General features: G+C 38.0%; 1 protein-coding gene across 1 annotated transcript in view; it reads left to right on the top strand.

Annotated features, from left to right (window-relative positions):
* The window catches only part of IL1RAPL2 (interleukin 1 receptor accessory protein like 2), a 660,683-nt gene that overhangs the window by 159,129 nt on the left and 475,790 nt on the right, over positions 1 to 25,764 (top strand). The gene's annotated exons all lie outside the window — the stretch shown is intronic.

The following is a 25,764-nucleotide window of genomic DNA, read 5'->3' as shown; positions in this document are numbered from 1 at the left end:
TTGTTCCTTGATTTTTTAATGATTGCCATTCTAACTGGTGTGAGATGGTATCTCACTGTGGTTTTGATTTGCATTTCTCTGATGGTAAATGATGATGAGCAATTTTTCATGTGTCTGTTGGCTGTATGAATGTCTTCTTTTGAGAAGTGTCTGTTCATATCCTTTGCCCACTTTTTGATGGGGTTGTTTGTTTTTTTCTTGTCAATTTGATTGAGTTCTTTATAGGTTCTGGATATTAGCCCTTTGTCAGATGAGTAGATTGCAAAAATTTTCTCCCATTCTGTAGGTTGCCTGTTCACTCTGGTGGTAGTTTCTTTTGCTGTGCAGAAGCTCTAGTTTAATTAGATCCCATTTGTCAATTTTGGCTTTTGTTGCCATTGCTTTTGGTGTTTTAGACATGAAGTCCTTGCCCATGCCTATGTCCTGAATGGTATTGCCTAGGTTTTCTTCTAGGGTTCTTTTTTTATGGTTTTAGGTCTAACATTTAAGTCTCTAACCCATCTTGAATTAATTTTCGTATAAGGAGTAAGGAAAGGATCCAGATTCAGCTTTCTACGTATGGCTAGTCAATTTTCCCAACACCATTTATTAAATAGGGAATCCTTTCCCCATTTCTTGTTTTTCTCAGGTTTGTCAAAGATCAGATGACTGTAGATGTGTGGTATTATTTCTGAGGGCTCTGTTCTGTTACATTAGTTTAGATCTCTGTTTTGGTACTAGTACCATGCTGTATTGGTTAGTGTAGCCTTGTAGTATAGTTTGAAGTCAGGTAGCGTGATGCCTCCAGCTTTGTACTTTTGGCTTAGGATTATCTTGGCAATGCCGCGTATTTTTTGGTTCCATATGAACTTTAAAGCCCTTTTTTCCAATTCTGTGAAGAAACTCATTGGTAGCTTGATGGGGATGGCATTGAATCTATAAATAACCTTGGGCAGTATGGCCATTTTCACAATATTCATTCTTCCTATCCATGAGCATGGTATGTTCTTCCATTTGTTTGTGTCCTCTTTTATTTCACTGAGTAGTGGTTTATAGTTCTCCTTGAAGAGGTCCTTTACATCCTTTGTAAGTTGGATTCCTAGGTATTTTATTCTCTTTGAAGCTATTGTGAATGGGAGTTCATTCATGATTTGGCTCTCTGTTTGTCTGTTACTGGTGTATAAGAATGCTTATGATTTTTGCACATTGATTTTGTATCCTGAGATTTTGCTGAAGTTGCTTCTCAACTTAAGGAGATTTTGGGCTGAGACGATGGTGTTTTCTAAATATACAAACATGTCATCTGCAAACAGGGACAATTTGACTTCTTCTTTTCCTAACTGAATATCCTTGATTTCTTTCTCTTGCCTGATTGCCTTAGCCAGAACTTCCAACACTATGTTGAATAGGAGTGGTGAGAGAGGGCATCCCTGTCTTGTGCCAGTTTTCAAAGGGAATGCTTCCAGTTTTTGCGCATTCAGTATGTCATTGGCTGTGGGTTTGTCATAAATAGCTCTTATTATTTTGAGATACGTTCCATGAATACCGAATTTATTGAGAGTTTTTAGCATGAAGGGCTGTTGAATTTTGTCAAAGGCCTTTTCTGCATCTATTGAGATAATCATATGGTTTTCGTCTTTGGTTCTGTTTATATGCTGGATTACGTTTATTGATGTGTGTATGTTGAACCAGCCTTGCCTCCCAGGGATGAAGCCCACTTGATCATGGTGGATAAGCTTTTTGATGTGCTGCTGGATTTGGATTGACAGTATTTTATCTAGGATTTTTGCATCAATGTTCATCGGGGATATTGGTCTAAAATTCTCTTTTTTTTTTTGTATCTCTGTCAGGCTTTATTATCAGGATGATGTTGGCCTCGTAAAATGAGTTAGGGAGGATTCCCTCTTTTTCTATTGATTGGAATAGTTTCAGAAGGAATGGTACCAACTCCTCCTTGTACCTCTGGTAGAATTTGGCTGTGAATCTGTCTAGTCCTGGACTTTTTAGTTGGTAGGCTATTAAATATTGCCTGAATTTCAGAGGCTGCTATTGGTCTATTCAGGGATTCAACTTCTTCCTGGTTCAGTCTTGGGAGAGTGTAAGTGTCCAGGAAATTATCCATTTCTTCTAGGTTTTCTAGTTTATTTGCGTAGAGCTTTTCATAGTATTCTCTGATGGTAGTTTGTATTTCTGTGGGGTTGGTGGTGATATCCCCTTTGTCATTTTTTATTGCATCTATTTGATTCCTCTCTCTTTTCTTCTTTATTAGTCTTGCTAGCGGTCTATCAATTTTGTTGATCTTTTCAAAAAACCAACTCCTGGATTCATTGATTTTTTGGAGGGTTTTTTGTGTCTCTATCTCCTTCAGTTCTGCTCTGATCTTAGTTATTTCTTGCCTTCTGCTAGCTTTTGAATGTTTTTGCTCTTGCTTCTCTAGTTCTTTTAATTGTGATGTTAGGGTGTCAATTTTAGATCTTTCCAGCTTTCTCTTGTGGACATTTAGTGCTATAAATTTCCCTCTACACACTTCTTTAAATGCGTCCCAGAGATTCTGCTATGTTGTATCTTTGTTCTCATTGGTTTCAAAGAACATCTTTATTTCTGCCTTCATTTCATTATGTACCCAGTAGTCATTCAGGAGCAGGTTGTTCAGTTTCCATGTAGTTGAGTGGTTTTGATTGAGTTTCTTAATCCTGAGTTCTAGTTTGATTGCACTGTCGTCTGAGAGACAGTTTGTGATAATTTCTGTTCTTTTACATTTGCTGAGGAGTGCTTTACTTTGAACTATGTGTTCAGTTTTAGAATAAGTGTGATGTGGTGCTGAGAAGAATGTATATTCTGTTGATTTGGGGTGGAGAGTTCTGTAGATGTCTATTAGGTCCGTTTGGTGCAGAGTTGAGTTCAATTCCTGGATATCCTTGTTTACTTTCTGTCTCGTTGATCTGTCTAATGTTGACAGTGGGGTGTTAAAGTCTTCCATTATTATTGTATGGGAGTCTAAGTCTCTTTGTAAGTCTCTAAGGACTTGCTTTATGAATCTGGGTATTCCTGTATTGGGTGCATATATATTTAGGATAGTTAGCTCTTCCTGATGAATTGATCCCTTTACCATTATGTAATGGCCTTCTTTGTCTCTTTTGATCTTTGATGGTTTAAAGTCTGTTTTATCAGAGACTAGGATTGCAACCCCTGCTTTTTTTTTGTTCTCCATTTGCTAGGTAGATCTTCCTCCATCCCTTTATTTTGAGCCTATGTGTGTCTCTGCATGTGAGATGGGTCTCCTGAATACAGCAAACTGATAGGTCTTGACTCTTTATTCAAGTTGCCAGTCTGTGTCTTTTAATTGGACCATTTAGTCCATTTACATTTAAGGTTAATATTGTTATGTGTGAAGTTGATCCTGTCATTATGATATTAGCTGGTTATTTTGCTCACTAGTTGATGCAGTTTCTTCCTAGCATTGATGGATTTTACATTTTGACATGTTTTTGCAATGGCTGGTACTGGTTGTTCCTTTCTATGTTTAGTGCTTCCCTCAGGATCTCTTCTAGGGCAGGCCTGGTGGTGGCAAAATCTGTAAGCATTTGCTTATCTATAAAGGATTTTATTTCTCCTTCACTTATGAAACTTAGTTTGCCTGGATATGAAATTCTGGGTTTAAAATTCTTTTCTTTAAGAATGTTGAATATTGGCCCCCACTCTCTTCTGGCTTGTAGAGTTTCTGCCGAGAGATCTGCTGTTAGTCTGATGGGCTTCCCTTTGTGGGTAACCCGACCTTTCTCTCTGGCTGCCCTTAAGATTTTTTCCTTCATTTCAACTTTGGTGAATCTGACAATTATGTGTTTTGGAGTTGCTCTTCTTGAGGAGTATCTTTGTGGCGATCTCTGTATTTCCTGAATTTGAATGTTGGCCTGCCTTGCTAGGTTGGGGAATTTCTCCTGGATGATATCCTGCAGAGTGTTTTCCAACTTGGTTCCATTTTCCCTGTCACTTTCAGGCACACCAATCAGACGTAGATTTGGTCTTTTCACATAATCCCATATTTCTTGGAGGCTTTGTTCATTTCTTTTTACTCTTTTTTCTCCACACTTCTCTTCTAGCTTCATTTCATTCATTTGATCTTCAATCGCTGATACTCTTTCTTCCAGTTGATCGAGTCATTTACTGAAGCTTCTGCATTTATCATGTAGTTCTCGTGTTCTGGTTTTCATCTCTATCAGTTCTTTTAAGGTCTTCTCTGCATTGATTATTCTAGCTATCCATTCATCCATTCTTTTTTCAATGTTTTAATTTCTTTGTGCTGGTTATGTAGTTCCTCCTTTAGCTCTGAGAAGTTTGATCGATTGAAGCGTTCTTCTCTTGTCTCGTCACATTCTCCGTCCAGCTTTGTTCCGTTGCTGGTGATGAGCTGCATTCCTTTGGAGGGGGAGATGTGCTCTGATTTTTTGAATTTCCAACTTTTCTGCCCTGCTTTTTCCCCATCTTTGTGGTTTTATCTGCCGTTGGTCTTTGATGATGGTGACGTACTGATGGGGTTTTGGTGTGGGTGTCCTTTCTCTTTGTTAGTTTTCCTTCTAACAGTCAGGACCCTCAGCTGTAGGTCTGTTGGAGTTTGCTTGAGGCCCACTCCAGACCCTGTTTGCCTGGGTATCAGTAGCGGAGGCTGCAGAAGATAGAATATTGCTAAACAGCAAGTGTTGCTGTCTGATTCTTGTTCTGGAAGCTTCCTCTCAGGGGTGTACCCTGCCGTGTGAGGTGTGGGGTGTCAGTCTGCACCTAGTGGGGGATGTCTCCCAGTTAGGCTACTCAGGGGTCAGGGACCCACTTGATCAGGCAGTCTGTCCTTTCTCAGATCTCAACCTCTGTGCTGGGAGATCCACTGCTCTCTTCAAAGCTGTCAGACAGGGGCATTTACCTTTGCCGAGGTTTCTTCTGCTTTTTGTTTAGCTATGCCCTGTCCCCAGAGGAGGAGTCTACAGAGGCAGGCAGACCTTCTTGAGCTGTGGTGGGCTCTACCCAATTCGAGCTTCCTGGCGGTTTTGTTTACCTACTTAAGCCTCAGCAATGGTGGGTTCCCCTCCCCCAGCCTCGCTGCTGCCTTGCAGTTAGATCTCAGACTGCTGTGCTAGCAATGAGGGAGGCTCCCTGGGTGTGGGACCCTCTGGGCTAGGTGTGGGATATAATCTTCTGGTGTGCTGTTTGCTAAGACCCTTGGTAAAGTGCAGTATTAGGGTGGGAGTTACCCGATTTTCCAGGTGTTGTGTGTCTCAATTTCCTTCTGCTGGGAAAAGGAATTCCCTTCTCCCTTGAGCTTCCCAGGTGAGGCGATGCCTCACCCTGCTTCAGCTCTCACTGGTCAGGCTGCACCCGTGGACCAGCACCAACTGTCTGACATGCCCCAGTGAGATGAACCTGGTACCTCAGTTGACAATGCAGAAATCACCCATCTTCTGTGTCGCTCACGCTGGGAGCTGGAGGCTGGAGCTGTTCCTATTCGGCCATCTTGGACGTGCCCCTATATAGGTTTTTTTTAAAGGAAAGTATTGACATATTTCAATAAGATAACTTGGTATGCTAAGATGAATTCTTGAAACAAAGATATGACTTGGTACCGCTTGGTAGAGTAAAGCCTAAAGGTACAATCTTCTAAACCTATGTCTGCTCAGGCTTCTCTTCTGCTCAGACCCTTTCTTCTCTACCTCCAGCATTCCAAGGACTTCTATGTGGCTGCCCTAATTTTGGTGACTTTATATTGATGTCTTTGCCATGAATTTGGCCCTTGAAGCCCTTGTCTTTTATCTTGGCTTTTAACTCTTACCCAGATTAGGTACACCATAGCTATTCAGTGGGTAGGGCTGTATACCTTCCCTTAACACATATACATTTGTATGTAATAGGGAACTTTCTTCCAACTGATGATTAAGTTAACTCAGTGCTAGCTGGTGCCATAATATAGCATAGAGCTGTGTCACATAGATCCACTCCTCAGTGGGTCTCTCTGATGCAAACGAAAAAAGGTGAGTCCTCAGTTCAGATGACTTTTTTCTTCTCCTAGCCACCATAATATTGCTTTAGCTCCTAGCTCTTGGTCTACTCATTTCAAACTTAGAAAGAAAACTATAGTATTGAACTGGGACATAGTTCAGGCCCAGGACAGAGATTTTAAATTAATATCTGGGGTATCCAACCTTGTGAAGGCATAGGCACATACATATAAAACCCATTTATACTGGATACAAAAACTTAGCTGAAAATCTTTCCAGTTGACTACCTCAAATAGTTGGATCCATTTTTAACAAAAGTTTTGCTGATTTGATGCAACCACATTTGAGTTAGGACCAGAAGGGGTAGATTGTGGTGAAAGGGCTGAAAATAGAGGATTCCACCTAGAAAGCACAAACTAAGCTTCAATGTTGTCTTTCTTGAGTAAATTTTACGCTGTGAATTCTGATCTCACTACCCAACGAAAACCATGGGTGAGAGAAGTTAATGTCCTTAGTTTTCCTCTGGAGACATCTTTTTGTTCTAATACAGAGAAATGTTTGCCAATAAAAATTCATACGCAAATGAATACAGTTATTGGTTAAGATGAAATGTTTCTCATTTTAAACTTTCATGGTTGTTATAAAGAAAATTTCTGCATCCCTTCACAAACCTTAAGACTGACTGAAACTGACTGAGTAATAGTACCAATGAATAGCCACACATTTTTTACTTTAAAAATATAAGTGAACAGAGAGCCATTCGGTTCAAAAGAAGATGATTGTCACCTAGTCAGGAGGTTTGTTGCGCCTTTTACAATACATAGGATGCAGTTATAAAATGATAGCATCACTTACACACTGCAGAGTTATAATTGAGATATCCAGTTGCTGATGGTAGCTAAGATGTTTGTGTTTTTCTGAAAAGGACTGAGATGTGGCCTAATGTTCTTGCCTTCTATGCTATGGATCCTTCAAAGTATCACTCATGCATTCAATAAAACTTTATTGTATGCCTACTATGTGCCAAGCACTTTGATAGGCTCTCAAATCTGTGCTATTCCTTAAAAGGTTTTCATGCTTTGGGTCTTAAGTCATTGTGTTCCCCTGGTTCTGCTCCTTAGTCATATACGTAGCCTTTGCTTTTGCTTATTTACCTCTAAAATTTAGGTGTTTCCCAGGACTTTGTCCATGTTTTCTTCTCTTATTCTGTACTCTCCCTGGGTAACATCTCGCATTCAGCACAATCTCTACGTTTATGTCTCCTAATCTCTACCTCTGGCTTCTCTCCTGAATTCAATATACAAACTTCCAGATGCTCTACTGGCAAAGTCATCATGGCTATTCTGCTGAATACCTTCTTCATGATCCAAGTGATACATATTACCTTCTGCCTAATCGCTAACTCCACCCTCAAACTTGCTCCTCCTTCCTTATATCATTTATTGGTAAATGTCACTACTATATTACCTGTCCTCCATGTTAGAAATCTAGGCATCTCTGATGCCTTTTTTCCTTCCTATCATATATTGAGTCCGCTTTCATAGCCTACTAATTCTACCTTTCCTGTGAGCTCTTTTTTTTTTCATTTCCACCTCCAACACCTTATTTTAGACCAGTATTTACAAACTGACAGCCTACAGGTCAGGTGTGTTTCTTTCAACAGCAGTATTTATTTTTAAAATGTTACATCCTCTAAAATGAACAGATACTCTTGAGTTCACTGTGTTTCTGCTGTATCTTCAGTGGTGCTAAGCCAGTGCCTTGTATATAATAGATAGTTAGGCAGTATCTTTAATTGAGTGACTTGTCCTCAAAAAGCTTATAACCTCGCTGGAAAACATGAAATATGTATATGTAAAATGATTTAGTGACAACCCAAGGCAGACTATAAGAAGAATGTAAAAGAAAAGTGGACCAGACAATTAGTTTTTCATGTGATGAGAGAAGGGAGAGATCATTTTGGGAGTAACCAGAGAATAATTCACAGAGGAAAAGGCATTTGATCAGAGCTTTAAAGAGTGGATAGAGATTATGAAATATTAAATAAAGTTGCTTTATTTTGATGTTTACATCCTAAGTAAGGACTTTGTTGCAAATACTGTGGGTTAATGAGGGAGAATGGGCACTTACTTTACTCAAACTCCAAACCATGAGACAAATGAAGTGGGGAGGGCCCTTGATGATTGAAAAGAGTAAATATAAAACTGATAAATGGAGGTGTTACTCTAAAGGGTAAGAAATACATTTCCAAAACTATAAATAGCTTCAGATATATTTAGAACTTTCAATCAACTCATTTGATAAATTTATGAATGACAGGACATGGGTTTTAAGAGAAACCACAATGTTTTGAGAAAAGATGCTGGGAAAGTAATCATGCCTTCCTATCATTTGTTTCTTTGTTATCTATTTAAAGATTAAATATAGGGCTGGGCTGTCCATGATACAGGAAGGCCCAGAAGCCCTGTTTTGATGTTTTTATTACCTAACATTCTCTCTTACAGTACAGCGATATATATTAGAGGACTTTGCCTTGGTTGATGTTACTGTCAGGATTGTAACTAGAATTACTCATATACTCTTTGCCGATGAAGAGGTAAGCCTGTAAACAGCTTAGCAGGAAAGACCGTGCCTTACTTTTTTATTAGACACAGCACCTAGAATAGTGTAACAAACATAGAGGCTGTTCCTAAACTCCTTTTAATTGATTTCCTCTGGCTGAATCTAAGGGTGGTATTTGTTTCTCGGAGCCTGAATCTTCATCTAGCCTCAGACACAGGTTATACCTACTTTCTGCCTATCCCTCTTCCACTATTCCCTCCTCCTCAGAGCCTGTTGTACTCTGTTATTTTTGAAAGTCTTTGCAATTCCATTATCATAGCATTGCATATAGGCTAGTTCTATGGTGAGGCCAAGAGGAGTCAAATTGCAATTACCCTACTCCAGCTGGGCCTAGCAATACTGCATTTGAAAAGAGTCAGGCTTTTGAAGGATGACCTTTTTCATCCTTGTTTTTTTTTTTTTTTTCTTTTTTTCTCCCTCAGCATCTTTTGCTGCCCCCACCTCCTCCTACAACTGACTATCTGAAGCAGTTTAAATATCTGTTCATTTAAAACAGCAGCCCAGGCTGGGCGCGATAGCTCACGACTGTAATCCCAGCACTTTTAGAGGCTGAGGTGGATGGATCACCTGAGGTCAGGAGTTCGAGACCAGCCTGGCCAACAGGGTGAAACCCTGTGTCTTCTAAAAATACAAAAAAATTAGCAAGACGTGGTGATGTGCGCCTGTAATCTCAGCTACTCAGGAGGCTGAGGCAAGAGAATTGCTTGAACCTAGGAGGCAGAGGTTGCAGTGAGCCAAGATGGCGCCACTGCACTCCAGCCTGGGTGACAGAGCAAGACTCCATCTCAAACAAACAAACAAACAAATAAATACAAACAAAACAGCAATACGGCAAACTGACATGTGGCCCCAAACTGGGACATTGTGCTAGTATCTAGCCCACCACTGTCAAACCCAGGAATCTAGTGTTGTTTTTGATGGTTTCTCTTGGATGCTCTACTTTGTTATATGCCATGTAGGTTCCTTTCTGAAAAGTCTAGGATTTCCCCAAAACATATAGGGAATCGTGTATCAATAAAGCCTCCAAATTAATAGCTCATCTCAGATTTTAGTTGTTGGAACTCTCTCAGCAGATATATTTTCAGAATCTCATAGTTAATAATATATGGAGCATTTGGAAAGAAATTAAAGATAGGGAGATGATGGAGAAGTTGGGAAGATGTATGAAACATATGGGTATGAGGATAAGGGGATTTACATTTTAAACTTAAATGTTAAAATGAAGGATCAATTTAAAAAAATCAAAACCCCTGATTTTTCTAATCATACTCTAATGTTATCCTTAGGAGGCCCTTATGCTTATACCAGGCTAAGCACAGAGCAGTTATGTCATCTCAGAAACCACCTGTCTGCTCAAATGCACGAAGGAAACTCAGTGAGGGAGGCTTCTAATTAAAATTAAGAGAAACTGAGGCAGATGATGATCAGATGCAATCAGGGTAGGCAATATATACAGAACGAAAGTCAGGTCACTTAATTATTTTATATTTTAAACTAGATTGTACAACATATACTCAGTGGCATACTAAGGCTGGAGCCATGGAAGCAGTCCACTCCGGGCACAGGAAATAAAGGAGTGCATTGTCTGTAGAGATATAAAAGCAATAATAAATGTGATTAATAATCAGTTTGACTTGGTATGTACATTATTATCAGTTTGGAGTGCCCAGATTAATCCTCGGATTTGCCTTTCTTTTCTGTCTATATTTAGTCTTTAAGTAACTTCTATATGCTGATGACTCTCAAATTAAAATCTCTGTCTATCCAACTACTAATTCCACATCTACATAGTGGAAGTCTAATAAACACCTCAAATGTAACATTTCCAAAATTGAATTCCTAGTATCTCCATAAAACCTGCAGTCTTCCTCATCTCAGTTTATGGGATCTTCATCCTTCTGATTGGTCAGACCAAAATTCTTGGAATAATCCTTGACTCATTCTTCTTATCTCCCACAGCGCAACCAATCGATCAGGAAATCATCTTGGCTCTAACTTTGAAATATTTCCAAAATCTGAGGACTCCTCACCATTCTCTCTGCTACCATCCTGGTCTGAGCCATCATCATTACCATGACTTACCCGATTTACTGCAAAAGTCTCCAGGCTGGTCTCCCTGCTAAACTGAGAATAAAAGCTTAGGCTGCTTTAGTGGCCCACAAGGCCATATATATCTGGTACTCGGATATCAGTGTGACTTCATCTCCTGTTCCTCTCTCCTTCACTCCCTTCACTTCAGTCACCCTGGTCACCATGATGTTCCTTAAACACACCTGAGCATTAGCCCAGGGAAGTTTCTTCTGCCTGTGATGCTCTTCCACCCTGATAACTGCATGGTTTTTACTCCCTTGTCTCTAGGTCTTTGATCCAATATCACCTTCTCAGTGAGGTTTATCCTGCCCTGCCTGTTTAATATGCAACTTACCCCCACTCCACTCCCACCTCCCCATACTCTCAATCTACCTTACTCTGATCTAGGCTTTTCTTTTATGCATATCATTTGTTACTTTCTAATTTTTCATGAAATTTACTTATTAAGTTTGCTTACTGTTTATTGCCTTGTCTTCCCTCACTGGAATGTAAGTGTATATTTTTGCCCCTTTTGCTCACACATTCCCAGTGTCTCAATAGTTCCTGCCTGGCATATAGTATGTATTAAATAAATTATTGTTGAATGAATGAATGGATTTTATTTAACTATATATATCCTATTAATTATGGAAGTAATTTAACTGACTGAAATTAGAGAAACCAGGCAGGGGGCACATCTACACATCACAACCAGGCACTTCAACACAGACTTATTTTGTGCACTGAAGAATTTGTGGATGTTTGTTTGTTGTCTTCTTTAGATTACAACCTAATCCTTAACAGAAATTGTAAGTGCTTGTTCATACATACTTGCAATTGCTTACTTTCTGCCAGCCTAAATGAAGAATATATTGTAAGAATTTCCCTGGTCTGATGAATGTCACCTACTGCAATTCTCTCTTACACACTTGCACATTTACTTTTTGTTTGTGTTTTCTTTTCCTTTTCTTTTTTTTTTTTTTTTGTTTTAACTGAAGATTGTTTAGAAAGTCCTATATAATATAGGACTTTTAAAAATAAGCATGATTGTTTACTTACCCTCTCATTCATCTAGATATTTCCAGTGAGAAAAAAAGGAAGGCAAAAAAGAGAAATCACCTGGAAAGTTACCAGAATTAACTCTTAACTGGCATTTAAAACCTTTAATCTCTAACTGCCCTGTAAACAAGATAGTACTTTCATACTTTAGTTTCTGTATAAATCAAGCACCTTTTTTATACAACCTTATGAAAACTGCTCGCCATATGACAAATGTTAAGAATTGATGGCCAGGAGCAGTGGCTCACGCCTGTAATCTCAGCACGTTGGGAGGCCGAGGTGGGCGGATCATGAGGTCAGGAGATCAACATCATCCTGGCTAACACGGTGACACCCCGTCTCTACTAGAAATACAAAAAAATTAGCTGGGCATGGTGGCAGGCGCCTGTAGTCCCAGCTACTCCGGAGGCTGAGCAAGGAGAATGGTGTGAACCAGGGAGGCGGAGTTTGCAGTGAGCCGAAAGATTTCACCACTGCACTCCAGCCTGGGTGACAAAGCGAGACTCCGTCTCAAAAAAAAAAAGAAAAATAATTTTTATCTATAAATCTATATCTTACAGGAAGGGAACATAATTCAGTAATTTCATAGAAAGGTCTATACTGAACTATTTCATTACAAATGTTTTTAATTACCTGATTTTTCCCCATCATTAACTGTGGTTTTCCCTTCAAATTTCCTTTTCAATGTTCAACAAGAACATCCTGCTGAAGCTTGTGGCCACATCTAGTACAATTGTCCTCAAAGGCTTATGGCTGAGAAGAATGGAAGATTGCTGGATAGCTTCCTAGGGCAGTGTAGAATTGAAGGGAAAATAGAACCTCAGAGCAAACTCAGTTAATTCTGATTTAACCATTAATGAACCAGACAACAGGCTATATTTATGAAACTGGTAGTCAAAACAGACAGGATGTAACCTTCTGGGACAAAATGTTGAAAATACCAATTCTGTAGTAAGGTTAAACCTGTTTATTTAATCTCAATTAAGACACAGCAGACCATTTATTGATTAATGAGAAATAAGAAGCATATTGCAATTAAATTTAACTTTTAAGTCAGGAGGCCCTGGCGATTTGGTCTGATACTATATGACTTTGGGGGATAAATTTTGAAAATTCCTACTCCAGGATAAGGAAGACCTCATTTATTTCTTTCCAAGGTCTCATATATCATGCTTTACCTTAAAAGAAAAATAGGGAAGTACAGCAATTGGCTGCATTCTGAAACCCAGGCAATAGATCTGACATAGCTATTCTGCTGAAAAAAAAAAAAAAAATGAGGAATCCTTGAAAATAGAAAACATTCTACACAAGGTTGGTCAGGTAGCTATGTTGAAGAGGCAAAGTCCTTGGAAGGTCCATTTATCCTCAGAAAATCATTAGACATAGCTAGTGAAATTCTGACTCTCCATCAAGCGAGGCAAGGCTAGCTTTATATGTAGGTAATATGTTCTTTGCAGTATTTCTTTTCTTTTATGTCTTATAAATGAAAAACAATTAGGAAAGCTATATTGTAAATATTTGTAAAAATAGAATGAGTTTAAAAAGATTTACCCCACTGCTACCATTCCTATAAAACTTTTATTAACATTTTGATGTATTTCATTTCAGTCTTTTTTTCTATCCATAAAAGTTGTGTAGTTGTAATCATACTGTCCTTACAATTTTGTATGGTGCTTTTTAAAACTTAATATTATATCATAAGCTTTCCCAAACTGTTGTGAAATTCTCTTAATCATGATTTTAATGGCTGTAAAATGATCCATTGAATAAATATACCATGATGGACATTTAAATTTTTCCAGCTTGAAACATAGTAAATAACTATTTGGTGGGCATGTACCCCATAGTTATTTATCCATAACTGGATTTTTTCTTTAATGCAGAGACCCACAAATAAAATCATTGGGTCGAAGAACATAGCTCTTTTAGGTAATTATATTACAGTTTGATTTCATTTTTACAAAAAGTATAGTGTGTGTCTGGAAAGATACATAGGTACTTAAAATTTAACAGTGATTATTTCTGCTGCTGGGTCTACAAATAAATACTAATGAATTGTTGTTTTTCTTTCCTTTTTACTTTTCATTATTGTCAAAATTTTCTTTTTCTTTTTTTTTTTTTTTTTTGTTTGAGATGGAGTCTCATTCACTCTGTTTCCCAGGCTGGAGAGCAGTGGCATGATCTTGGCTCACTGTAATCTCCATCTCCCAGGTTCCAGTGATTCCCATGCCTCAGCCTCCTGAATAGCTGGGATTACAAATGCATGCCACCACACCTGGCTAATTTTTCTATTTTCAGTAGAGACAGGGTTTTGCCATGTTGGCCAGGTTGATCTTGAACCCCTGGCCTCAAGTGATATACCCACCTTAGCCTCCCAAAGTGCTGGGATTACAGGTGTGAGCCACCGCTCCTGGCCTTTATTGTCAAAATTTTCTACAGTGAATATGTATTCCTTTTTAAATTGAGAAATTATAATAGGGCAAAGACAGAGTAAAGTGTAATGACTTAAACTCGGGCTTTAGAGGCAGACTCCTGGGTTTGAATTTCTGCTTAGCTAGTTACTAGCTCTGTGATCTTAGGCAAGTAACCTCTTTGGGACTCAGCTTTCTTGTCTGTAAATTGAGATAATGATGGTACATAATTCATAAATTGTTGACCTCATGTCTGTGTTGAGGATTAATAAATTAATCCACATGAAGTGCTGAAAACAATGTCTGGTATATAATAAACACCCCATGAATGTTCCATATCATTGTTATGTGGGACTGGACAGCAATTCAAAATTCCTATCCCTCATACAGATCATGCCACCCTCTCTGAAATTTTAATGTTGGCAATTCAATCCAGTATCGTTCATTCATAGAATAAATATACTTGACTTTACTTAAGAATTGAAGTGATTAGAAGAGGGAGCCTCTGAATCTCAGATCCTTCTGCCGTATCATATGTATACACTATTCTCTGTGCTCTCCAGAATAGTCTAACTGAAGAAAAGAATCAGGATACGCTGAGAGCCTGGTTATATGCCGTAACTAGCTCTGGTTTGAATGAGAGGGAAATATGAGGCAAACTTTTAAAGACAGTACCTTACACTTTTATCTATGACAGGCACTGAACTTAAATATTATGCCATGAAATATGACCATGAACATTTGTAGAAGTAGATATGTCTTGGTACAAATCTCCATCATTCAAAGATGGCTTTCCCCTCGAAGCAAAATTGATTGTTTTGCTTCATTGAACATTGCAAAATTGGATATCTTGTTTACTCTTCCATAAACCAAAGATTTATAAGGTACAATCTATTAGTAAAATGAGAACCGAGTTTCATTTTTAAAATATTTTTAGACGATTAATCTATCTAGAGAACTACATTTAATTCTGGAGAATAATCTATAAATTCTTGAATAGATATGCCAATGCCCTCTATCCCAATCAATCTAGTTTAAAAATCATTTACCAGATACCCACTCAATTATCTATGTTGTATCTTTTTATTTCCCAATATAAACAAATACGCATACTAGGGAAGCTCACTGTGTGGGATCACCAGAGAAATTAGTTCATGCAGTGAATAATTATTATTTTATCCATTGGATAGTTAAGCTCAGGATTTTCATCTGTATAACTTATAATGTATTTCTACTGTATAACATAGATGAGGTCTTGTTAATATGAAGCCCTCCTGCCCTTCTGAGACCCAGAGCAGTGTTTGGCAACCTTCTGATGCTTTAATACTTTGAAGAAAAGAAGTAAATATTCATCTAATTATCTGAAACTTTTTTTTTTTTTTTTTCATTTCAGAGACTATAGCCTATGTAAAATGGACACCAAGTCATTATTTCCTGATTAAACTTTTCTTGCTCTGAGCATGATAGTGGCATTTTTTTTAGGCCATCCACCAAACAATCTGTTGTTCCTCGTTCCTCCAGATGTTACTATCTTCTTTTCATGCCCAGGGATATACTACAGAATGTGTCCTCAGGAGGTAGTTAGAAATTTTATTTGCCTACGCTTATAGGGCCGGGCGCGGTGGCTCAAGCCTGTAATCCCAGCACTTTGGGAGGCCGAGACGGGCGGATCACGAGGTCAGGAGATCGAGACCATCCTGGCTAACATGGTGAAACCCCGTCTCTACTAAAAAGTACAAAAAACTAGCCGGGCGAGGTGGCAGGCGCCTGTAGTCCCAGCTACTCGGGAGGCTGAGCCAGGAGAATGGCGTGAACCCGGCAGGCGGAGCTTGCAGTGAGCTGAGATCCGGCCACTGCACTCCAGCCTGGGCGACAGAGCCAGACTCCGTCTCAAAAAAAAAAAAAAAAAAAAAAAAAAAAAAAAAAATCAAATTAAAAGACATCAGCTACTGGTGTATGCCAGTCATTGCATAAGCAAAGGAATAGACTTAAGCTATTTGTCTAAATTTCCATTCCAGGGAGCAACAAGAAAATCATACCAACAGTATAATAAAAAGGCATTTGAAGCTCAGGGCATATCTACCGTCTCCTTTGTGGCAGGCTTGAGACAGGAAGATATTATTTGGACCAGGCGTTTACCTAATATCTGTGACATCACTCAAGCCTACTCTTAGCTTTTCTTAAACTGTCCTTTACTTATGTAGTGCTGTAAAGTAAAATAATTAAAAAAAAAAAAAGAACAACAAGCTTTGTCTTAAGTGGAGACCACTGAGTGTAAAGCCTACAAGGTGTTTGAATGGGCTGTCTCTCACTTAAGCCTAATAAACTCTGATTGTATTACGAAATGTAGTTTAATAACTCCCGTAAACCGGGAGTCAACAATTCTGTGTCCCAGAAAAATAAAATGAAATAAAAGAGTTGGAAATTATTGAAAGCTTTGAGCACACAATGTAGTGGATCAACATAGGCATTTCACTTTTGATTTCTATGAGCAGTAATTTTTTTTTTGTTATAAAAACAAGAAAAAAGAAAACTACTGGCATACTCAGATACTCACTTCCCTGCCCTAGTATAACTCATGAGGAAACAAAAGCCCTGCCTATGAGTAAGCTCCAAAATCTATCAGAAAATAAATCACCTTAATTTTCATTGTTATTGGAAAGCCTTCTTCCAAATGGGGAAGTAGATGTTGTACTGATTGAAGCTTCATTTTGTGACAACAGCAAAATAGGATCTGACTTGGAAAACACTGAAGAAGGCTGTAAGGCCTTTGTAATGCAGGTCTGAGGGGACAGGACTAACATCAGTATACAAGCTAGCTGGGGTAGAGCTGGCTTTGACTGATTGGGTCTGTTATATTTCTAAGATGCAGCCTGGCCTCTGAGTATCACAAGCAATTTAAGTATTAAGGGGGTGGTGTTGCTACTCTAGTTTAAAAGCAGATTAAAAAAAAAAAAAGACTTTATTGTGTAATAATTTAGCACTGAGAAAAATAATAAATGTAGCTATTTTTTTCTCCAGGTAGAACTGTTGAAAGGGACAATTTTAAACAGCCTTCTTCACTTTTAGCAGATATAACACATAGATTGTCCTTCGTGAGAAAAAAAGGCTTGATGCCAAGTCCAGAAGAAATGTGAATGTGGAATTGAGTTTGAAATAAACTGATTCCCAATGCTCCCATTCATAAAATGGCATACAGACCTGTGTGTTGAATGATGTACAATCTTTTTGAAAATTCACTGATTTGTATCAGTAATTTTACTCCTCAAACTCTCCTTCATAGCACCTTCCCCATGCACCCATACCTCCAGGTACCTAGAAAGGGTTTGTCTTTGTGTCCATTTCTTGCTTCTGACTCTTGAACCAAGTGTATACCCTAAGCCAATTGTACACATACTATAGAGTATAATGGTCTCTGGAATCAGGCAGAATTGGGCGTGATGCTTGATTGGATCACTTACAGTTATGTGATCCTGAACAATGTAATTAACTTTTCTGAACCTAGTTTTCCACATATGTAAAGTGGAGCTAATAATAGCACTTACCCTTGAGGGTTGTTTTTTGCCTGGAGGATTAAGCAAGGTAGTGTAATAAAGAGCTTTGCACAGTGCCTAGTAAACACTCAAAAATAGTGGATTCTGCTTTTATTTTTTGTTGGAGTATTGTAATTTATTCCTTCTCTTGCTTTGCCCTCTCTTCCTCCATCATCATCATCATCATCATCATCATCATCATCATCGACCAACATCATCTATAGAGGCTACCTGGTTACAGTTGGTCATAGACTCATACCTCTAGGCCACGGTTTCTCAAATAGCATCACTCTTGACATTTTGAGCCGGATATTTCTTGGTTGGAGTGGGAAGAGGATAGCCTGTGCATTGTAGGATCCTTATTGTAGGATGCTCATTTAACAGCATCCCTGCCTCCTGCATACTGGATGCCAGTAGCACACATACCCTACACCTTTGTTGTCAAGCTATGCAACCAAAAATGTCTCCAGACAGTGTAAAATGTCCTCTTGGGGATAAAATTGCTCCCAGTTGAGGACCACTGCTCTAGGTATTCTTTGGTTTAAAAATATCCATGAAAATTATCTACCATTCATATGTCTATTGCTCTTCATTAGTTTGACTTATTTCATCCAGTAATCTTGGTCTTTATCTTAAATTCTTCTTTAGATTTTCAGGCTTCTCTGGTTTTTGTCTTAATTTTTGAAATTAAGTCTTATTTCTCTGTTTGCCTTATTACAATCCAGTAAGTCTTTGATAGCCAGTTCTGGGCCTTAATATCTCTCTGAACTAACAACTTACTGTTTTTTGCTTTGAGCTACCAGCACTTATCTGCAAACCCCTAGTGCTAGGTTACTGATATCTAGCCAGAGCCTTTCCTTTAAATATTTGTATAAAAGGCAGTTGAAATGCGGACTCTAGAGCCAGATATCCTGGGTTGGAATCCTAGCTCTTCCAATTACTAGCTTAGTGACTTCAACCTCTCCATTTTCCTCCATTTAAGAAATGAGTACATTAAGAGTCACTATTTCATAGAGTTGTTGTGGAACTAGGTGGTTTAAATAAATAAAAATTTACTTAGAACATTGTCTGGCATATGGTAAATACCATGTAAGTGTAAACTATTATTATTACTATTCTCATAAAGACTCCCATGTGTCTTTACTAGCATAACATAAACTAAGCTGCAAGCCCCATCTCAGTATGTTATGAAAAGCCAGGGGTTCAGTGTAGCTCCCATTGCTCACTTCACAGAAAGCCAATCACTGAGACAATGTGTATTGCCAGGGAGGAAAGGCTTTATTCAGGTGCTGCAACCAAGGAGACAGGAAATAAATCTCAAATCCGTGTGTCCAACAAGCTAAAAGTGGGGGTTTATACAGCAGGGAAGGAATACAGCTATGTGGAAGAGAACAAGAATTAGGGAGGAGTAAGGAAGCAGTCACGATGGGTGAGGGGTCTAGTGTCTTCTTGTTTGAATGTGGTGATCTGGTAAGTTTCAGTTCCTTGATAGTATCAGGGAGGCCTGAAGATTGGTTTCCTGAGGAAGGAACTCAGATAAGACAAATGTGAGATTAAAGATTTAAGACTGTGAGGGTCAATTTCTGTGTTTATTCAAAAAGACTATAAACATCAGTTCTATTGAACAATTGGACCAGTTTCAAGTGCTCTGGAAGACTACCAACTTTTTCACCCCATGGTACATACTGAAAACGGTAAATATGTATTCAGCAAACTGGAGTAAATGGAGGTGGCTCTGACCACTTGAGGACTGAGGTGATCAATATCTTAGCCATGTGTAACCCATTTGTGACATGCAGTTGTCCACAGCACTCTGGTTTGAAAACTTTGCACAAGGCTCATCAAAATTAAAGGGGAAAGGTTTTAAATTGTAACCCAGTTAGAAACTGTGATTTCATTTTCTGATGTGTAAGATCCCAGCATCTTCTAGGTCCACAGGCCTTGGAAGGTCTATAGCTGTCCTTTGGTTTTCTTCCTTGAACAAGCTAAAATAAAGCAAAGGCAATTTCTGGGGAATATCATGAGGTTTTAAACATGTGTACATGTTTCTCTCTAATAGTCCAGAATCTAGTAATTCCCTCAAGTATAATGGTATGAGAATCTAACCCAACAATGTTAGAGAACAGCAACTCTTCAATCAAATTTCATATGAGGACCCACTCATTCTATTTTGTAATTTTCTTTTGAAAGGTTTGGGGCAGAAATAGCTCAGATATTTTAAACAGGGCTATTTTCTCTGTTTTTCTGTTTGAGTCCTGTGGCTTTCATTTTATGACATGACAGGACTATTTTTCATTTGTAACCTCTCCAAGTACTGATTTTAAGCAACTCATTAACATATGCTTCCTCTTCATAATTCATCCCATTCAAACATTTGATTGGTCTCTTCAGTACAATATGAATAATAAACTATCTTCCTCCCAGAGACATTCAAAATTGTGGTTTATATATGATGAACCAGAAAAAAAAATTTTGTTTTTGAGTCCAGTTTTTGAAAAGTCTATTAGATGAAAGGATACTACAAATGAACTTTCTAAGGTAAATCAAGGCTTTGGCTAAATAAGCCAAACATTTCAGTCAAGGTCTGACTTATAAAGCTTGCTGTCAGCCCTACCGGAATCTGTTGCACTGGACACAATATATTTCAATTTTTAATTTCTATTGTCAATGCCTTCGTTTATGCCTTTATTAGTTTATGCCTCAACTTTGGTGACAGCTACATATTGGACTGTGTTTTCTCTTCTAAGACCTCCCATATGAGATCTTGAAATGTAGCTTTGATAGTATCATTTCACTCCACCAAAACCTTCAATGGCTCCCTACTGATTGATGAATAAATTCCTAGGAATCATAGAAATGCTAGAATGTCAGTGTTGGAATGAATCCTGAGGTATAATTCAGCAGTTGCCAAACTATGGTCTCTGGACCAGTGCCAGAAGTTTACACTAGTCCTCACTGGAAAGAGAAAAATAAGGACAATGAAGTCAGTTTTCAATAAAATGAAATTTACTTATTTTAAAAATTATTTAAAAGTATCTTGAGGTTGGGCGTGGTGGCTCACGCCTGTAATCCCAGCACTTTGGGAGGTCAAGGCAGGTGGATCACCTGAGGTTGGAAGTTCAAGACCAGTCTGACAATTTTACAAGAAAAAAAACAACCCCATCAAAAAGTGGCTGAAGGATATGAACAGGCACTTCTCAAAAGAAGACATTTATGAAGCAAATAAACATGAAAAAAAGCTCATCATCACTGATTATTAGATAAAACCATAATGAGATATCATCCCATGCCAGTTAGAATGGCCATCTTTAAAAAGTCAGGAAACAACACATGCTGGAGAAGATGTGGAGAAACAGGAACACTTTTACACTGTTGGTGGGAGTGTAAATTACTTCAAACATTGTAGAAGACAGTGTGGCAATTCCTCAAGGACCTAGAACCAGAAATACCATTTGACCCAGCAATCCCATTACTGGGTATATACCCAAAGGAATATAAATCATTCTACTATAAAAACACATGCACATGTATGTTTATGCAACACTATCCACAACAGCAAAGATTTGGAACCAACCCAAATGCCCATAATGATAGACTGGATAAAGAAAATGTGGCACATATATACCATGGAATATTATGCAACCATATAAAAGGATGAGTTCATGTCATTTGACATGGATGAAGCTGGAAACCATCATTCTCAGCAAACTAACACAAGAACAGAAAACCAAACACCACATGTTCTCACTCTTAAGTGGGAGTTGAAAAATGAGACCACATGGACACAGGGAGGAGAACATCACACACTGGGGCATGTCAGTGGAGGGGGCTAGGGGAGGGATAGCATTAAGAGAAATACCTAATGTAGATGATGGGTTGATGGGTACAGCAAACCACCATGACACGTGTATACCTATGTAACAAACCTGCACATGTACCCCAAAACTTTAAAGTATAATAATAATAAAAAAAAGTATCTTGAACTTTGTTTTGAAATATCTTTTATTTTATATAGTGACAGCATTAATAGATAGTAATTTATTTGCTTATTGTTTTTAATGTCCATACTTGGCAAAATGAAGTTGGCAACCATTTGTTGCTTCATGTCCCCCATCCCCCACTTTTATTCTTATTTTTTATTTTTTCTGAGACAGGGTCTGACTCTGTTGCCCAGGCTGGGGTGTAGTGGCATGAACTCAACCCACTGCATCCTTCTACCTCGGCCTCCCAAGTCACTTGGACTACAGGCGCACGCCACCACATCCAGCTAATTAATTGTTTTTTTTTTTTTTTTTTTTTTTTTTTTTTTTTTTTTTTTTTTTTTCTGGAGACAGGGTTTTGCCACGTTGCCCAAGATGGTCTCAAAATCCTGAGCTCAAGTGATCTGCCCGCCTCAGCCTTCCAAAGTGCTGGGATTACAGGCATGAGCCATGGTACCTAACTGCCACCCTGAACTTTTTAAATTTTACAAATCCATGAAATCCAAAAGTCTGAAAGATACTCACTTCATAAATGAGAAAATTTAGGAAAGAAGGATTAAATGACTTAACTAAGGCAATACTTATTAGTGGGAATGCTGCATTACAAATCTTGATATTAGCTTCAAGTCTTTACCATAAATTTCAAATCCTCTGTATTTAAATCCCAGTATGCATTTGCATCTCTATTATCAGCATACCTTAAAAGAAAACCTATATTCTAAACAGTCATGATCATTTTCCATTCCTTAAATGTGCCTTTCAGTTGTTCATTACCCTACCTATTCTCCTAAAATCCCACCCAGCTCAAGTGCTGACTCTATTAACATATCTCAGTGTCAGAAGGGATCCTTTGCTTTTCTGTGCTTCCATATGTGGATGCTACTTATCAGCATATTATGTCTTGTTCAAGCTGTCATCATCTGTGGACTATTCCCCCTCCTATTCTCTCCATCTCAGTAAATGACATTACCATCTACCCAATTGCTCAAGCTGGAGGCCTTGAAGTCATTCCTTACTGTTCCCTATACCAATATTGAGTTAATCACAAAGCCCTGTCATCTTTAGCTCCCCAATTTATCCTGTATATGTCCACTTTAATTCTTCCACTGAACTGCTACACAGATCACCCTGTGTCTCCTTGTTCCACCATGCAATCCATTTTTTACCTACCAGCTGCTTTTAGATCTGGTACTGCTCCTTGTAAAATCCTTTGGTGGTTTTCCATAGCCTTCAGATTAAAGCCTAGAATCGTCAACATGTTATACAAGATATGTAGTACCCGTGCCCACTTCTCCAGCCTCATCTCTTCCTAATTTTTTATTTGCATCCTTTGCTTTAGCTGTACTGGACTTTCAATTCCTTGAATGCATCTTTCTCACTATTGCATGCTTTTACTTGCCGACTTTAATTGCCTCTCACCTCTCTGGATCTTCACACACGCTATGGAGTGAAGCCTACACTGCCTGGAATACTCTGCCTTCTAGAAAACATACCTTAAGGCTCTAAGTTTCAGTTTGGGTATGTCATAGCAGAGTACCTTTCCTTTACCATAGCACTCACCACATTATATTGCAATTTCTTGTTTAATTGATTTCCTTTCTAACTAGACTATATGAACCATGAGGCCATGGATCATATTTATTGTGCTCACCATTGCATTCAAACTGCCAGCTCTGGCATATAGTAGGAACTCAATAAATGTAATCTGTGTGAATGAAAATATCATACTACATTTCCTCTTATACTATTGAGACTTTCATACTTGTGGTATTTCCTTGATTCTATTATAAATTCCTATAAGTGGAAGGCAGTCTTTTATAATTACTACCATTTTATAGCACCACACATATTATAGGCTGCTGGTAAATATTTGGTAAATATATGAATAATCTATTTGTTTCTTACAGGGTCAGGGGCAAGAATTAGAGTGCATATTTGTAATAAACATAGAATGCAGCACAACGAAATAGGCTATACAATCTAAGAATTTTGGACTAATACTAGTATTGATTGTTTATAACCTAAAAGGTGCCCCACCACTGTAAAATACCTGCTTTAAATTGGGAAATACTCTATGGTTTCATCAAGGTTAAATATGATTTTTCAAATAGGGATTCTGATACATTTTAAAGTAATAAAAAATGTAAAAATCTTAAAGTGACTTATGATGCCTAGACTGCTGTGGGGTGTGTGTGTGTGTGTGTGTGTGTGTGTGTGTGTGTATGTGTATATGTATATGTGTGTGTGTGTGTGTGTGGTTTGTTCGTTTCTTGGGAGCTGAACTCAGCCTGGAGTTTCCATGAAGTTATGGGTAGGGTGATAGATTTACATTGAAATATTTTACTTTATCCAAAAGTCAGTTCAGTTTTTCTCAATGGGGGATTTTTTCAATTGGGAATATATTTTTGCACTTCATGTTGATTGATTCTCTTTTCAACATCCAGAACATACAGCGATATCATCAGTCATAGAGAGTTCATACTGCACATAATGGGCTATAATATCGGTCTCTTTGTATATATCATAATACCTGAATTGTTCAACAAAATGTCTCATAAGGCAGGAAGCTTCTTTTCTGTTTTCCATTTTTGATAGACTCAACCTAAATGGATAATGTTCTTTGTAAAAGGTGAACAAAACATCAGCACTAGTAATATTTATTTTACAGGATGTGCCACAAGCCTGGCTCACTCCTCTTACTTACAAGGGCAGTACCTGCTAAGACCATTTGGATTTGTTGAGTCCAGTGCAAACTGAAACAGTGACCTATCTGAATGACAACCAGGTATATGACAGAGGACAATGCCAAAAAAAACAATATATTAAGTTCAGGAGTTGAAATTGTGGTAAGCATTAGTGCTCATCCTCAAAGAAGTATTCTCTGACCTTCCTGTGCAAGGCAGTGTTCCTCTCTCCCCAATTTATGATGCTATATCAAACTCAACAAACCTTGGTAATGGATTGAATGATGTGGGTGAAGTAACAGAAGGAAGAATCAAGAATGTCTTGGCCCTGGGATTGTTATCTGGTTCATGGTAAGCTCTAAATATGTATCTGTTGAAGGAAAGAATAGCTGGGAATGATACACATTTTGTCACTCTCAGCCACACTATGCAGACTATAAAATTGATGCTTGTTTGCATCATCAGGTGGCCATACTTACATTAAGACCATAGTTTTAAGAGCCAAAAAAACCTGGGTTCAAATCCTGACTTCACCATTTGAGCTATGAGACGTTAGGAGAGTTACTTAACCTCACTGAGTCTTTCTTTCTCTTCTTATAAAAAGGATATCATCTCATACCAGCCTCACAAGATGATGGTGAAGATTAGATGAGATAATACATTTATCATATTTAGAACAATACCTGGCAGAAAGTATTCTGTAGAGGGTAGTTATCGTTGTTGTCAGAATGTAATGTACTTAAGTGTCTTGAAAATAGTAAATATTCAATAATTATTATCTGTAAGTATTATAATTATCATTATCATAATAGTTTTATATTAGTTAAATTATTTTCAATAGAATGCTTATGGTGACAAAAATTACACTTTTTGATATTATTGAACACAAATTTTTAGTCTTAATTTCAGTAATTGTTATTTCTTAAAATATTTGGTATAGACATGGGATAGCTTCGTATTTAAATCAATAAAGGCAATGATTGTTGCTCTTATGATTTATGCAAATTGTTCAGAAATGAATAAATTAAAGCATTTATTTGTACTAACTCTGGTAGTTTGCTAAAAAAACATCAGGACAGGCTAAAGGAGGATATGGAAATAATGGCTGCATTGTTTTTGCTTTTTTTGATGAACCATATTTCAAATTCATTCACAGACATTTTCGCTTTCATGAATCTAAGATATCTTCTCTAGTTTCTAAAAGTATACGTACACATATACACACACAAGGTATACATATACTCACGCACTCACAATATTAAAATGTTTCGGCTACGTGTGGTGGCTCATGCCTGTAATTCCAGCAGTTTGGGAGGCCAAGGCAGGAGAACTGCTGGGGGCCATTAGTTCAAAACCAGCCTGTGCAACACAAGCGAGACTGTGTCTCTACGGAAAAAAAAGAAAAACAAACAAACAAACAAACAAACAAAAAAAGCAGACCA

Source organism: Rhinopithecus roxellana, chromosome 10, assembly GCF_007565055.1.
Source record: "Rhinopithecus roxellana isolate Shanxi Qingling chromosome 10, ASM756505v1, whole genome shotgun sequence".
NCBI classification, from domain to species: Eukaryota; Metazoa; Chordata; class Mammalia; order Primates; family Cercopithecidae; genus Rhinopithecus; species Rhinopithecus roxellana.
This window is presented reverse-complemented; position numbering and strand designations above follow the sequence as displayed.